General features: G+C 33.9%; 1 pseudogene; it reads right to left on the bottom strand.

The window, feature by feature from the left end:
- Window positions 1-2915: 2915 nt before the first annotated feature.
- LOC149246945 (putative F-box protein PP2-B12 pseudogene) lies at window positions 2916-4709 on the bottom strand (annotated as a pseudogene).
- Between the last annotated feature and the right edge of the window lie 11972 nt (window positions 4710-16681).

The following is a 16681-nucleotide window of genomic DNA, read 5'->3' on the forward strand; positions in this document are numbered from 1 at the left end:
TCAAATTTTCTCTACCTCCAATATACCATACTCTACATAATATAACTTATTATTAATAATAACCTAATAAAAAAATAACATAATAGAATAACTTGCCTAAGAATAACATAATGGAATAACTTGCCTACATTTCTAACCAATGTTCTCGATATACTTCGTCTTAACATATGATGGCATTCACGATTGTAAATTTTTTTCACAATAACATGCTTTATGGTATGGGGAAGATTTGGAAAATTTATGTATATTTCGATCATTAAGTACATGCAATTCTTGCAAATTATCTAGTGAAATTTATTATAAGAAATTTATATTTTCCGTTTTATTTAAATTTATAAATTTAATTTTTTTCATATGTTTAAGTTTCAAATTAGGCCATATTCCATTTTAAACTAATTCTAATGGTTCTATATTTGGTGCCATCATTTATCAGGATGGTTCACTCACTCTAGTCTAGTTTCATTACGCTTATACGAAGTTTTTAAATACCAAGGAAGAGTTAGCGATGGATTCATTCCCGTTTTTATTGGTAAGGAAGAATCTGGTCTGGTTTCACTAGGCTCATATGAAGTTTTTGAATACCAAGGAAGAGTTAGTGATGGATTCATTCCCGTTTTTATTGGTAAGGAAGAAAGGTGAGTTTATGAATACCAAGGAACCCAGGAAGAGTTAGAGATAGATTCATTCCCGTTCTTATTGGTAAGGAAGAAAGGTGATTCATGGTGTTGGTTAAAGAGATAAATCATCTTCTCTTTCTTGATTTGTTTAATATGTCTATCCAGGAGTTTAAATTTAAGCATAGTATTGTGCTTAGCGTTATGAGTGATATCGAGAGTTTTCAACGTGTTATTTTTCATTGAAAATAAGGAATTATATAAAAATCTAAAAAAATTAATAAATTACAATTTATAAAAGGCTTTGTAATTGGAGCTTTATGGTAAATTGGTAAATTGCATTCAATATTTGTGATTAAAGTTTTGTGGTAGATTAAGAATTTGTTGTTGTTGCTGCATAACAAAATTCAAAAACAAGCCTTTAAACTTTCCATGTCTTGTTCAAAAGAAGTCCCGCACAGATTGATTAGCACTTCAAACCATTTGATAAAGAAGACTCGAGCTTACAAAATCTAAGATTCTTGTTATGAAGCGAGATTAATACCCTAGTCCTTATAATTATAGATGTACAATATATATGCTATATTTTCAATTGATCAAACTTAGTTATTTAAAACATATCATTTGAATATGTTAACATTTACATTTTACACTCATTTTACAATCACCCAAACATCTCCCCCATAATGGGTTGTAGAGTGCTTCTTAGTGCAATTATATATATATATATATATATATATATATATATATATATATAATTAATTTAATTTATGTATGTGTGTTATGGAGAGGGTATTTTATTTTTCTTATTCATTGTTTATAAAGAAATGTCACCTTGATTAACTACAAGTCATAAGGTTTGTATGCTGAGAATTATGTATGGGATCAATTCCTTATCAACATCATTAGTTTCATGAAGTCTCCTTATTTTATTTTAAAATGTTTAAGGCATAAATCCCTCTCTTGAGGAGGAAAGCTCAATATCCATATCCATGTTTCCTACTTATTCCTTGAGAAGCATTGGGTTCCATGTTCAACTTATGATTTTGTTACCTCATTTTGATCATGAACATTATCCAACAATGGTTCCTTATAAAAATTTCAATATCTTTATTTTATTATGGTACCATTTTTCAAGGAAGAAGGAGATCATCCTTAGAGAAAATGATTTTATTTAAGTTCCAAAAAAAAATCACTATACCCAAAAACTTATAAATATTAAAAGAAGTAATTACACATTGGGGAAGTGAACCTAAATTAGAATTAAATTAATTGACATAGAGTTAGGATGAAACTTTAAAAAACAAGGATTTATAAAAAATCACATGTTTCCAAATTAAATTAAGACCTTCCTCAAACATTTTCTAATAACTAGTAAGATAGTAGAATTAAACAATTAAAAAAGCTTTGGAATAATGATAGATTTCACATTTTCTCTATTAAAGTCAAGTGTATCTATTAGTACAAAGTTGTTGGAGGAGGACAACACCCACTAAATATATAAGTAATCACATCTACTTCATAAATCGATTGTATATGATCCATCTTTGGGATTGTAGTAATTGGTCCCCAAGACAATATTCACAATTGTTTAAATAGCATAGAAGCTGCTTAAATAGCATAGAAACATCCATACCCAGAATTAAACTTTATAAAATAAGCCCTGAACTAGTTATTAAAAAAATAATTAAAAAAGTCAAATTTAAAACAGTTTCTAATAATCATCAATAATTCAAATAAAATTCTAAATATCCTATTCTAATACATACAGAGCTATCAATAAAAGTCTTGAAACTAAACCAATTGGCAAAGTAATACAAACAATTTCACATAGCCGCTACTTCAATGAAGAACGAATATCCATCGACTATTTTCTTTATTTGGAAACCTGAACCAATCAACGAGCTCTATAAGAATCTTAGCGGAGATCCAAAGTAAGGTTCGCACAAGAAGGGCTATTTGGACGGATTTGCGGTGTTCTTCCATTTCATCCTTTGGTTCAAAATTGTCTAAATTATGTTATATATAATTTTATTAATTGATTGAGCTAAGTTGAATAGTGGATGTACTGCATGGTAAGGCGTTTGCCAATTAATATAGAGATTGGTATAACTCTGAAACTCAATTTATTTGTGTAGTTAAGCTGGTCGACAATAAGCTCAGAAGTATAATAACAATCTCCTTAACTGAATCCAGGATCTCCATAATAACAAATTGTCAATCTTATAAAACAAAAACAAAAAATAAATTAAGAAACATGACCAAGAAAGATCTCTGCAATCCACTGCAACCTGAATGCCATTAAGTAGTGATAGGTTCTAGGGTCACTCCATCTATAAGAAGTCCACCTTTCCACCAATTCAGTTTCTCGTCATTCATGGCAAATCTGACTACAGAAGGATTTTCATCACCGTTATCTTCCTCCAAACGCACTGTGAATTCTCCTGCGACCACTTCCGTCCATCCACTTGCATTTATACGTTTCCTTTCCTCTGCTTCTTCCGTCAAAAGCTGCTCCAATTCCATGTCATTTCCGTCTGGCGTTGTAACCGAAAACCTAATGGACATTCCACTCCACCCGCTGGATTGTTCACCAAATTTAAGTAGAAACACCACTTTGTACACGGTATTAGCTGACAAAAGGCTGCAGTCAATAGCACCTTGGACCTCCAGCCAGCAAATCATTAACAATTCCGCAGTCTCTTCAAATCTGAACGCACAATTTATATGAACTTTATATCAAGTTCAAGAAAATCCTGCGGGATCTCCAGTATGATGCATAATGCAAGATTTTCAGAATTGAAGGCAGAGTCTTTTCCAGGTTAGCCTTTAACAAATAAATTAGTAGTTTGTTTACCAATAAAGCAATCAAACAACTGCTACCGATGCAATCGCATATACTAAGTTTAATTAGGCTTCAAAATTGTCTATAAAATTATTGAAATTCGGGTAATATTTTGATAAAGTTAAATAGAGATTTTTGTAAATCCAAATTATAATAGTTAAATTTTAAGATTTTGAGTGTTTAAGTGTTTTTTAATGTTGAATCCATTTCAACCGTACAAATAAAATTCAAACTCTTTTGTTACTATAATTAAAAAAAAATATTACAAAATTCTAACCATTTTTAACATCCAGGCAAATTTACTAACACCATACTAATTTGATATTTGTCTATAATAAATTATTATTATTTTTAACAACTATTCAACCTAATAAAATAATAAAATTGATGCTAAAATCTTAGCTGGAATCCTGTCTCGATGGCCAATGCCAATAGTGTTGATCATCTCCCGAAACAATGTCTAAGTGCCTTGCAGATAGCGTGTAACCTATCCATACTAATTTGATATTTGTCTATAATAAATTATTATTATTTTTAACAACTATTCAACCTAATAAAATAATAAAATTGATGCTAAAATCTTAGCTGGAATCCTGTCTCGATGGCCAATGCCAATAGTGTTGATCATCTCCCGAAACAATGTCTAAGTGCCTTGCAGATAGCGTGTAACCTATCCTCCCTATGGATTTCTCCAGCCAAAATCTCTATTGTTTCCGCAAAAAAATTATAAATAAATGAATTGTCGATTCAATTGACCAAAATCTATAGTCAGCTTTGAATAATAATAGATATTTTGAGCATTTAAGCTTTCACAGTCGTTCATCATGATTATTTATTTTTGGAGATTATATATATATATGTTTCTGTTTCTATTAATAAATTGATATGAACTAGTTTCTACTTATGCACAATTTATCTCCAAAAATAACCCACGAAAGATATTAACAATTATTATGTATATATACCTTTGTTCCCCGGTCTAGGAGAATCGATTCGCAGAGGCGAAAGTAGAGTTCTCCCTTTGAAGAGTGCGCAACGGAAATAACGGTCCTGGGCAGGACCTGGTAGCATTTCTGAGGAATGAATTTGTTCCAGAGGGATTCGTCATAGGACGCAGATCTGACCACTTTGGAGACGGCTGAGAGTCTACAGATATCACGTGGAGTAGTGAAGGAAAGAATAGCGGATATACAGCTCTCTGGTAACTCCACCAGATTTATCTGATGCTCATGTGCACTCAATTTCTCCATGGTCGTAGTAGCGCTCTGTGGCAACTCCACTAGAATTGTCTCCTGCCGACTATAAAGTACAGTACTCGGGCAGTTAAATTGCCCATGATTGCCTCGCCTCTAATCTCATGTACCCGAAACTTAAAAATTGCAATACAGTGAAGTGGAACGAGTATTTGTCACCTAATAATTGTGCCAAAGGACATTTGGAACCAAGTCGTTATACGGACTCAATCATCCACGGAAGTTGGTGACCTATGAGTCACTGACATTCCGGTACGATTTTCCTGATTGAGAGGCCGCAGTGGGGTTGGGAATTTCCAAATCCAGAGAATCAAGTTGAAAAACGTTTGGTGGGTTTAGATTAGTTGAGGGACTAAGACGTAACATAAAATTGCACCAGACATTTTGGACTTTTTTGTGGGCAGGTGGATTGGAATTATAAGTTCGAGTTAAATTCAATTGTTCTTGGAATACCGACGGTTCTGGAATACCAATGAAGTTTTGACTTCAAAAATTTTAAAGTCTAATTTGTTCATAGGTTTACAAGGATTAATTGGAATTATAAGTTTGAGTTAAATTCACCAACTCCCTCAATACAATACCCCAAAACATTCAAAATTTGAAAAGGCCTCTAAAATTTATGTTGAAATATTTAGATCTGATTTGGATGCTAATTTAATAGTCAGTGTGTATATATATATATATTGAAAAGGCCTCTAAAATATATATATATATTTTGAAAAGGCCTCTAAAATTTATGTTGAAATATTTACATCGGATTTGGATACTAATTTAATAGTCAGTAAATTATATATATATATATATATATAAATAAATAAATAAATAAATAAGCATCAATTTATAATAAACCTACAAAAAAATATTTAATTAAAAAAATATAACTATTAACTAAATTGTAACTTTATTTAAAATATTAATTAATAATAATAAAATTAATATATCAATTCAGCATATATATATATATATATATATATATATTTATATTTATATATATATATATATATATATATATATATATATATATATATATATATTTTTCAAAAAAAAGATATTTTATAGATGTTAAATGATATCATTCACTAAATAATTACTAATATTAAACAAAAATTTTAATAGCTCTATTCCAAAATAGATAGACATAATTATTTGTGTAAAAATAGATAAACCTTTGCAAAGAAGATATAAGGAAGTTATAAAATTAAAAATAGTCTTAATTTGGATCTATCAAACATATTTTTATATAAAAAAATTTAATACACAATTTTTTTTATTGTCATATTTAGGAAAATGTTGACACTCCTTATTTTCTCCATAACTAAAATGGATCTATAATAATCCTTCATAATATTATTTATATCTATATAAATTTTTAATTCATATATATATATATATATATATATATAAACATTTTTGTCTTTTGTCTTATTAAAACACTTATATATATAGAATATATATGTGTTGATAATTGTTTTACATATTCAATTAAGCATATATACATTAAAAAAAGGATATTTTATAGAAGTTAAATGGCATCATTCACTAAATAATTATTAATATTAAACTAAAATTTTAATAGTTCTATTTCAAAATAGATAGACATAACCATTTGTGTAAAAATAGACAAATTTTTGCAAAATGTATATAATGCACTTATAAAATTAAAATTAGTCTTAATTTGAATCTATCAAGCATTCTTTTGTATAAACAATTTTAAAACACAAACTTTTTTATTGTCAAATTTAAGAAAATGTTTACACTCTTGATTTTCTCCATAATTAAAATAGATCTATAATAATCCTTCATTATATTATTTATATCTATATAAATTTAAAATTCATATATATATATATAAACATTTTTGTCTTTTGTCTTATTAAAACACTCATACATATATAGAATATATATGTGTTGATAAATTTTTTTCATATTTTATATATATATTTTTATTTAAATATGCTAATAATTTTTTAACATATTTTATAAAAATAAAATAAAATATTTAATGTAAGATACATGGATTTGATGATATGTATATAGAAATAGAGTTATTATAGAAAAATTCATTATAGGTATTGAATTTTTACATGTTTATTAATTAAATTTAAATATGATTTTTTTAAATACAATGATTATATATATGATCATTATTTTATTTGGTAAAATAGACTTTAATTTATAGTTATTATTTATAAATATTTTTATTTCTAATTTTATATTTAGAAATTAATATTTTTTTACATATTTATTAATTATATGTTCTAAATTTTATTAATACCCCACTTCGTGAAAGGGTCGACGATGATCACAGGGAAAAGTAGAGCTCTACTTTTCAAAGGAGCAGAGGTTAATTCTTTTTTCAAAGCATCAAAGGAGCCTTGCGCGAAATCATCCCATAGAAATGGGACCCCTTTCTTAAGTAATCTCATAAATCCTTTTGTGATCTTGGCATAATTGGTTATAAATCTCCTCAAAAAAAATTCTTTTCCTTGGAGACTTTGAAGTTGACGTATAGAGGACATGGGAGGAAACCAGGGAAAATTTTAAGAACCCCCCCTAAATTTACATGTATAATAAATGGGCGAATCTCCATGGTATATAGGAAAAATGGAAGGCGATTTTATCAATAATATGATATGTATATATAATTTTTTGGCGAATCTCTCACCAGGCATGGCGAATATTTTACTCAATTATAAAATCTTGTGTTTATTGAATACACAAATGAAATCATTTCATTTCTTTAAAATATCTTTTGAAATCAAAATTACCGAAATTACATATCGATAACCTAGTGGGTGTAGGATAAAATTCACCCGTGCCATTCACAGAAAGCATGAGAAAAAACCTAATACTATATATAAAACCAAGAAAAATTCATATTCATCACTTCGACCTCATAGCCACCCTGTCAATACACAAGTATGTTCTTGTTTGCAATTAGAAAAATTACCCAAATTACAATCTGTTTACTCCAGCATATGTTGGAAAGTTATAGAAGGATGACTAGAGAAATCAATCCATTCCTTTTAGCCCTGGATTTGTTTCAGTTTAAAACAGAAGTATACAAATATACTTGTCCAATGTCTATGCTTTAACCATTCACCTTAAGATGTTTTTACAATATAATTTCCTAAGTCTATTTAATATCTTCATTATCATAAAAACCAACCTATATCCATCTTAACTCCACATCTACCACTCTTAGGGGGATGAAATCTATGTATCCCTCTGAGCACTTAGTAGACCCAGAATTAAGATGGATCTAAGATGATAGAATTTCCCCTTTAAATAGTCTATGCTCACATGAATACCATAATATTACCATGGGTCAATACCATGGGTTATCATAAACCTGGAACTTAAAAATTACTATTTGTAATTTATACAAATTAATAAAATTAATAGTTGATTTTTATTTTATTTTTTATTTTAACCAAGCTAAAATGTTTAACATACATTAAATTACAACATCCATTTTTACTCTTGATCGGATCAAATATTTTTTCACTCTATGCTAGTTTGCATATCACGATATTTGATACCTCTCGGGGATTAGTAGATCCAGAGTAAAGATGGATCTATGCTGGTTTAATTCCCCCATTTAAATAGGCTACATTCCAGGTGAATACCATGGGTCAATACCATGTGCCATTTTCGTGAATACCATGGGTCAATACCATGCGCCATTTTTATTTTTATTAATACTAATATTAGGGTTAATAATGTTTTTTTGCATGGTATTAAAAACAATCTAGTCCATGGTATTTGTCCCATAGTATTTTGCCCATAGGTTTCACCTAAATATAACGCATTTTTTGAGTGTTTGTAAATATAAGGTGACTTATGGAGTAAATATAAAAAAATGTTTTATTTGTTTACCATACCTCTTGTTTATTTATATTTTTATTAATTTACCATACCTCTTTTACAAATATGGTATTTGGCCCATAGGATTCACTTGAATAAAACCTCTTTCTTGAGCCTTCATAAATAGAACGAGGGTTGTGGACTAAATATAGAAAGAGGTTTTATTTATTTACCATGCATCTAGTTTATTTATATTTTTATTTATTTACCATACCTTTTGAGTAAGTATAAAAAGACATTTATTTATTTACCATACCTCCACTTTACTTATATTTTTATTTGTTTACACCCTTGCATGTATATAATGTGACTTATGGAGTAAATATAAAAAATGTTTTATTTATTTAGGGTACCTCTCATTTATTTATATTTTTATTAATTTACCATACCTCTTTTATAAATATGGTATGTGGGCCTTTGGCCCATAGGATTCACCTAAATAAAACCTATTCTTGAAAATGGGCGAATGGATTCACTTAAATAAAACCTATTCTTGAAAATGGGCGAATGGAAGGTTGTAACTCCTAATTTCAAGGGCTAAATTTACCTTTTTTACCTTCTCCCTTAAAATAAGGTGGACTATTTGAGGTGATTTGTAAAATGTACTATGATACAAAATATTCGCCCACTAAAAATTTAAAACCCCTTAATTTCGCCAAAGGGCGAACATTCGCCCCTAAAATTTTCTATGGAGGAAACTGAAGTATTGCAACAACCTTGAAGGGATCTACACGAATCCCCTCAGTCGACTCAATGAATCCCAACAACTGACCGGATGTGACGACGAAAACACACTTATTTGGATTCAACCAGATTTTATAAAAACGTCATCATTCAAAGGGTTTCCCTAAGCCATAACCAGAGAATAAAATCTATCAAGAGTGACCAATACAAATACCTTATAGACTCACTAACTCGTCATCTAGAGTGAATATGGCCCACATTGTAGAAGATAGGTTCTGAGTACTATGACTAGCACCATCAACATAACCAACAAATGGTTCCAAGGATGCTGAAATCTGCAAACCAAATGTAAATGGGATTAATAGAAACTGAAGGAAATTCTGAAGGGACACACTGCAAAGACACTCAACACACCTATATACAACATGTACACATTGTACTACGCAAAATCAAGCATAGTATTTTTTAAGTACAATCCATTTCTAGGTTGTGCTAGTGGAACTCCATTAGAATCGACTAGCTCATAGGCCCCTTTGCAAGAACACATTTAACAATATATGGACCTACCCACACTGGCTCGAACTTTCCTCATATTAATTTGTCAGACTCTTGATCGTAAATCATAACAAGGTCTCCTTCTGCGAAGATGCTAGGCTTGAAACACTTATCATACTATGCCTTGATACATATATTATGAGCTTTATTAGATAAAGAGGCATCGTGTCATGTCTCATCTAAGCATGTGAGATGTAAAAGATGTTCCTCTTCTGTAAAAGTGGAAGGAAGAAGTTCTATAGCCATTTTTAGTGACAGAATCTCACATTCTATCGGAAGGATAGCTTCCAGACCATAAACCAACTAAAATGGTGTAAATCTGGTAGCAGTTCTAATGGAGGTTTGGTATGCCCACAAGGTAACAAAAAGAAGCAAATCCTAGTCTGATTTATGGACCCCTATCATACATTGAAGCATAGTTTTAAGAACCTTATTGATAGCCTCAACTTGTCTATTTGAAGTAGGGAATGGAACTTTCATGGGAAAGTCTCAGCGTAGTAGTCATTTCGGTCATCATATGGTTTTGGAAATGCTTCATGTGATCCATAATGTTGGCTTGTGGAACACCAAACCATGTGATGACATGGTTGAAAAAGAAATATGCAGTTGTTTCGTCAGTATTGTTAAATGTAGGTATTGCCTTGATCCATTTGGTAAAGTAATCAACCGCTATAATGCTATAGCTATGCCCCACAACTGAGTGAGGGTTACATGTCATTAAATTGATACCCTATTTTGCAAAAGGATTTACAACAATAACAGGATGCATAAGTGCAAGTGGAGCATGGGTTTACGATAAAAAATCCGGCATGAATGACACTTTTGGACAGCAAAAATACAATAACAAAAAATGGTAGGCTAAAAGTAACCATCGCGTAGGATCTTTTGTGTAGTAGAATAAGTAGATAAATGCCTGCAACATGCCCCCGAGTGGCATTCATTAAGGAATTTCTCAACGTCATCATGGGTGAGGCACCTTTGGAAAACTGTATCGATATCAGAGTGATAGAGGGTGTCTCTAATGATTATATAATATTTGGATTGATAACAAATAAGTCATTTCTTGGAGTGAGATGTATTAGAATGGAAAGTATAGGTCTAGAGATATGCCAGGATGTCTCCATACCAAGGATCAGATGTCGAAATCAGAAACAATGACTTGTCTGGGATTGAATTTTTAGACGTGGATTCAAAACTACCAGTGGGAAGGTCGTAGATCAGCTCAGTGAAAACTAATGATTTCTTTGACTTGGATTTGATGAATAGTAGGTGAAACTCATGAAGGATGATGATCCATTTGGATTACTTCCCCTCCAGCAATTGACATGATAAAATGTCTATCAGAGGGTTGCAATCTGAAATAACCATAGTTTTTTGGAGCAATATGTAATGGAAGAATATTTGGACTGCTTGAACAGTGGCTAAAGCTAATTTCTCAACACGAGTGTACTTGACTTCGGTATCATTAAGATTTTGAACAAAGTAGTAAATGGAATTTTCAATACATATATCATCCTTTTGGACCAACATTATTGTGATGGTAGTAACTACAGTGATGAGATCTAGGCAATAATTGCACTAGTAATCTGGGGGATATAACAAAGATGCCCGAATGAGTACATATTTCAAGGCATTAAATGTCATTTGAGAAACATCATCCCAATGGAAGGGAATCCCTTCCTTTAGTAGGAAAGTGAATCCTTTGGTCAACTCAGTGCAGTTAGGGACAAACCTCCATAGAAAGCTAGCCTTCCCTTGGTGTCGTTAGAGTTGAAGGAGGGAAGAAGGTGCAGGTAGATCTGAACCAGGTGGATATTGGTGGCAACCCTCATATTCCACTTGGACCCCCACCATTGGTTCTTTCATTTCTTTTTTTTTTTTATTTTTATTTTTTTTTAATTTTTAATTTTTAATTATTATTATTTTAATTATTTTTTTTTAATTTAATTTTTTATTTTATTATTTATTTATTTTTAATTTTTATTTATATTTAATTTATATTTATTTATTTATTTATATTTATTTTTTCAATTTCCTTAATTGTAGCACAGTTTACTATTTTTGGCAATTTTTTGGGTCCTGAACTTTCAGAGCCGTTTTGAGAATGTAAACAGTATGTTTTTGGAAAATCACCGACATAGAATATTAGTTTTCAACTCCTTATTCAGTGTCAGCAGTTTTAGTCTTCGGATAGATATTTCTAATGAGGTATCGTGTACATCAAACAAAGATCATATGCCAAAGCTACAACCCTAGGAAATTGATACCAATTTACCCCAACGAGGCCCATAGTTTGGTGTTTTCATCTCCTAGGGTTAGGTTTTTGGATGTTTTTGTGCTTACCATTGTTTCTCAATAATAAATAGGCCTCCAAGCATCATTGTAACACATTTCAGATGCATGTAGTTGCCACTTCTCTTCACAAAGATAAGCTACCATCGCCTGAGCTAGTTCATTTCCATTCTATGTGTAGGCATATTTCAGTTCTCTGATATTAATGAAATGAAGTTTTATTTTTCCTGCATATCTGTGTTTATGATTATATCTGTAATTCATTGCATTCCTCTTTAAACTTGGATAAGTGGTATTATAGTGGTCTGCTCTTTCTTGATCCTTCTTTGCATGTCCCCAACGAGGTTAGGGCATAAGGAGTTAGGGCTCGATCTAGTTGAACCTTTGCAAGATCAGTCTCGCAAACCTTAATGGATGCCCATGGGGGAAGAAAGGAAAGAAAAGGGAGTAGGAGATCCTATCAAAATATTGCTCGAGGAGGCCCTCGAGAAACAAAGGAATGCGGTGATGGATAACTTTGCCCAAATCCTTCAACAATTGCCCACCAGCAGAAATTCCACATCCAATAATGACTCTAGAGGCGCCACTCATTTTAAGGTACAAGTAAACTTTGACATTTCCATATTTGAAGGCCAAATAGATGCAGATGCCATAGATAATTGGTTAAATCTGCTAGAAGGATATTTTTTTGTTCATGATTTTTCCAGTTGGGAAAATCTTACTTTTTCTCTTCTCAAAGCTACCCCCCATGTCAAGGACTGGTGGGAAACCTACTATGAGTAGAAGAATGAAAGTACACCCTCATTTTTTTTAGAAACACCCACTTGGGATTCATTCCAGGATGCCATCAAGGAGTAGTATTACCCTGTCAAGAGCTATGAGGATAAATACATAAAGTAGACCATGGTACGACAGGGAAGGGTCAAGACATGTCAAAGTTTACCAATTGTTTTCATACCCTTCACATGAAGTTGGGTATCAAGGATTCTCAGAATCATTTGGTACTCAAGTACCGTGATTGCCTACATAGGTACATCCAATATGAGATGGAGTTCTTGGACATATCCTCGCTCAGCACGATGTACCAATAGATTGTCAAGATCGAGTAGAAGCTTAAATAGAAAAAGTGAGACTTTGGATCTGCGAATCCGAAGCAAGGGAAAGGTGCCCCCAAACCACAGAACAAAGGACAAATCCAAGGCAGGGCGACCAAGGAAAACCCACCAAAGCCACCAATAAAGAAAAACATAGCGAACCTGAAGAAGGACACTAGAAAGTGGTGTGAGTTCCATAAGAGCTCCACTCACAACACAAGTGAGTGTTAGGCCAAGCGGTCACTGGTGGCCGAGCTAAAGGATTCTGAATCAGATGCGTGTTCTGACATTGAGTTAGAACCCGACAAGGTGAATGAAAAATGGAATCATATTATAGATGCAAATCCCAACACCACCATTACCACCATGAAGTTCGAGAAGGAGGAACCTGAAGATCCAGAGGAGGAGGAGCACCTCTTCCACTCCCAGATGTTGGTAAAGGGTTGCTCGCTACAGTTCATTGTTAATAGCAAGAGCCAAAAGAACCTCATTTCAGCAAAGTTCATGAAGCGGCTGGGCTTACCGACGACAACACACCCACAACCGTACACCATCGGGTGACTTCACCAAGGATGGGATCTTCACGTCACCCAACAGTGCCACCTTCCATATAGCATCAAGCCCTTCACGAATGAGGTATTATGTGATGTTTCCCCTCTTGATGTTTGTGATGTATTATTAGGCCAACCATACTTGTGCAAGCGAAATGTTGTGTATGAGTCAAGGCCTGACATTTCTATTATAAACCTCGGGAAACAAGTTGTACATGATACCGAAGGTAGCACTACCTATTGTCATCTCTTTAGTTATTGTGAAACAATGCAGTAAGCTCATTTCCAAAACTAAGAAATTTGTTTTCTTGATGATACGCCCTCAGGGAAAGAAGAAGACAGTGGCCACAACCTCTAGAGAGGGCTCCTCCGCACGACACCGACAGATGGACAAGGTCATGGAGGAGTATGAGGACATCTTCACCTTCCCCACAAGGGTGCCTCTACACTATCAGGTCAAGCACTCCATCCATCTAACCCAGGTGCATCGTTGCCCAATGGACCAATCTATCGGCGCTCTGTTCTAGAGAACGACGAAATCAAGAGGTAGATTCAGGAGTTGCTACAGAAAGGTTACATTTGGTCAAGTTCATTGCCCTGTGGGAACCTGATCATGTTGGTACAGAAGAAGGATGGGACTTAGAGACTCTGTATTGACTATCAGACACTGAACATGATCACTGTCTAGAATAGGCACCCCATCCCACGGATTAATGATGTTCTGGACCAACTCAAGGGGTGTAAATATTTAAGTAATATTGACTTGAAGTCCGGATATCACCAGGTACCAATCAAACCCTCTGATGTGTGGAAGACTTCCTTCAAATCCAATGAGATCCTTTTCAAATGGTTGGTTATGCCTTTCGATTTGATGAATGCTCCTGCAACCTTCATGAGGTTGATGGATGACATCTTGCGGCCATTCACCAACTCATTTTTAGTGATATACTTGGATGACATCCTGATATTCAGCCAAATTTGGGAAGAGCACCTCCACCACATTCGCGAGGTTCTTCAAACACTGTGGCAACACAAGGTGTGTGCCAATTTGGAGAAATGCACTTTTGGCATGACCCAGGTTCAGTATCTAGGATACATTATTGATGAACGGGCAGTGCATGTGGATCTAGCCAAGATCCAACTCATTTGGGATTGGCCAGCCCCAACCACCCTGACAGAGCTCCGCAACTTTTTGGGTCTTGCCAATATTTACCGTAGGTTCGTGTTGGGGTTCTCTCATATCACTTGGTCCTTGAGTCAAGTCACCAAGGGAGAAGAGAAAGAAAAATTATTTTGGTCTGAATTTCAACATAAGGCATTCACAGAGTTGAAACATAGCCTCTGCTCTGCACCAATGCTCACATTACCAGATTTGCAACAACCATTTGAGAATGTGACAGATGCCTCTGACTACACTATTGGAGAAGTCCTTACTCAACAGGGGAATCTAGTGGAATATCACAGTGAGACACTTTCAGACACAGTTCGGAGGTATCCCACTTATGACAAAGAGATGTATTCCATTATGCAGGCCTATTGACAATGGAAGCATTACATTTCGGGGAAGGAAACAGTCATCCAAATAGATCAACGACCCCTACATTTCATATAGATGCAAGGGAAGCTGCAGAATGATCGCCATTAGAAGTGGTCCACATACTTGCAACAATTCCATTTGAATATCATGTAAAAGAAGGGCAACACATATAATGTTGTAAATGGCCTCAACTAACCACCGATCATGGCGTTAACGATCGTGCTCAAATATTGTGGGCATGAGACTTCTAATTGGCTACATCTCTATAAAGCGACCCAAAATTCGGCCACAAATACTAGATGCTCTTGGAGGGTTATCAAGTTCCATATTTTCATCTCTAGGATGGAATGTTATGCCACTTAGGACACCTTTGTGTTCCTTCAAGTGAGTGTTTCAAGATCATTTTAGAAGCCCACTATAGTCAGGTCGTTGGGGCATTTTAGGGTTGAGAAAATAGTGGAAGTACTGTAGCAGTATTTCTATTGGCCAAATCTTTGATAGGATGTCGGGAAGTACATCGGATCCTACACTACCTGCGCCATTGCCAAACTGACCATCAAGAAGTAAGGCCTCTATAATCCGCTGCCTACCCCTAGTCGACCTTGGGAATCCATCTCCATGGATTACATGTCAGGACTTCCTTCTACTAAGCATGGAAATGACTGTGTTCTTATGGTTGTCGATAGATTCTTGAAGATTGCCATTATGGCGTCCTACAAGAAGAATATCACAGAAGAAGACATTGCCAAACTCTTCTTTGAATGAGTATGGGTAAAATTTGGGATCCCACAATCTATCATCTCATATTGGGATAGGAGGTTCCTCAGTACATTTTGGTCTAGTCTCTGGTTGAAGCTCGACACCAAGCTCACTAAGTCAATAAGATGATCGTACACATTTTGTGCATGTAAAACTCAAAGCATCCATGCACATGGGGTGAGAGCCTCCCCTATGTCTAGGATAGCTATAACCGAGCTCCCCATAACTTGAATGGCCATAACCCTTTTCAGGTGGGCTTGGGATTCTAGCCACTATGTCTCATTGATGTGGCCATACCAATTGCAGCTACTCAGACAGATCCGGCTCATGTCCAGTACGAGGCTAATAAGGAAAACAACCTCATTAAGAACATTCAACACATCTGCCAACAGTTCCATGAAATATTGGACAGAGCCAATGCTAAGTACAAGTAGCGGCATGATCAACATCGGGTGCCACACAAGTTCCAGGTGGGTGACAAAGTTTTGCTACATTTGTAAAAGGAGTGCCTCGATGGGCCCTTCTTGCAAGCTTCGCCTGCTCTGATATGGGAAATACACCATCACTAAGGCAGTAGGGGGCAATGTCTTCGAGCTTAGTATTCCACCATTCCTTGTTTTTCACCCAATT

The sequence above is a fragment of the Pinus tabuliformis genome, chromosome 7, assembly GCF_031772625.1.
Source record: "Pinus tabuliformis cultivar Carrire ecotype Pingquan chromosome 7, CPIR1, whole genome shotgun sequence".
NCBI lineage: Eukaryota > Viridiplantae > Streptophyta > Pinopsida > Pinales > Pinaceae > Pinus > Pinus tabuliformis.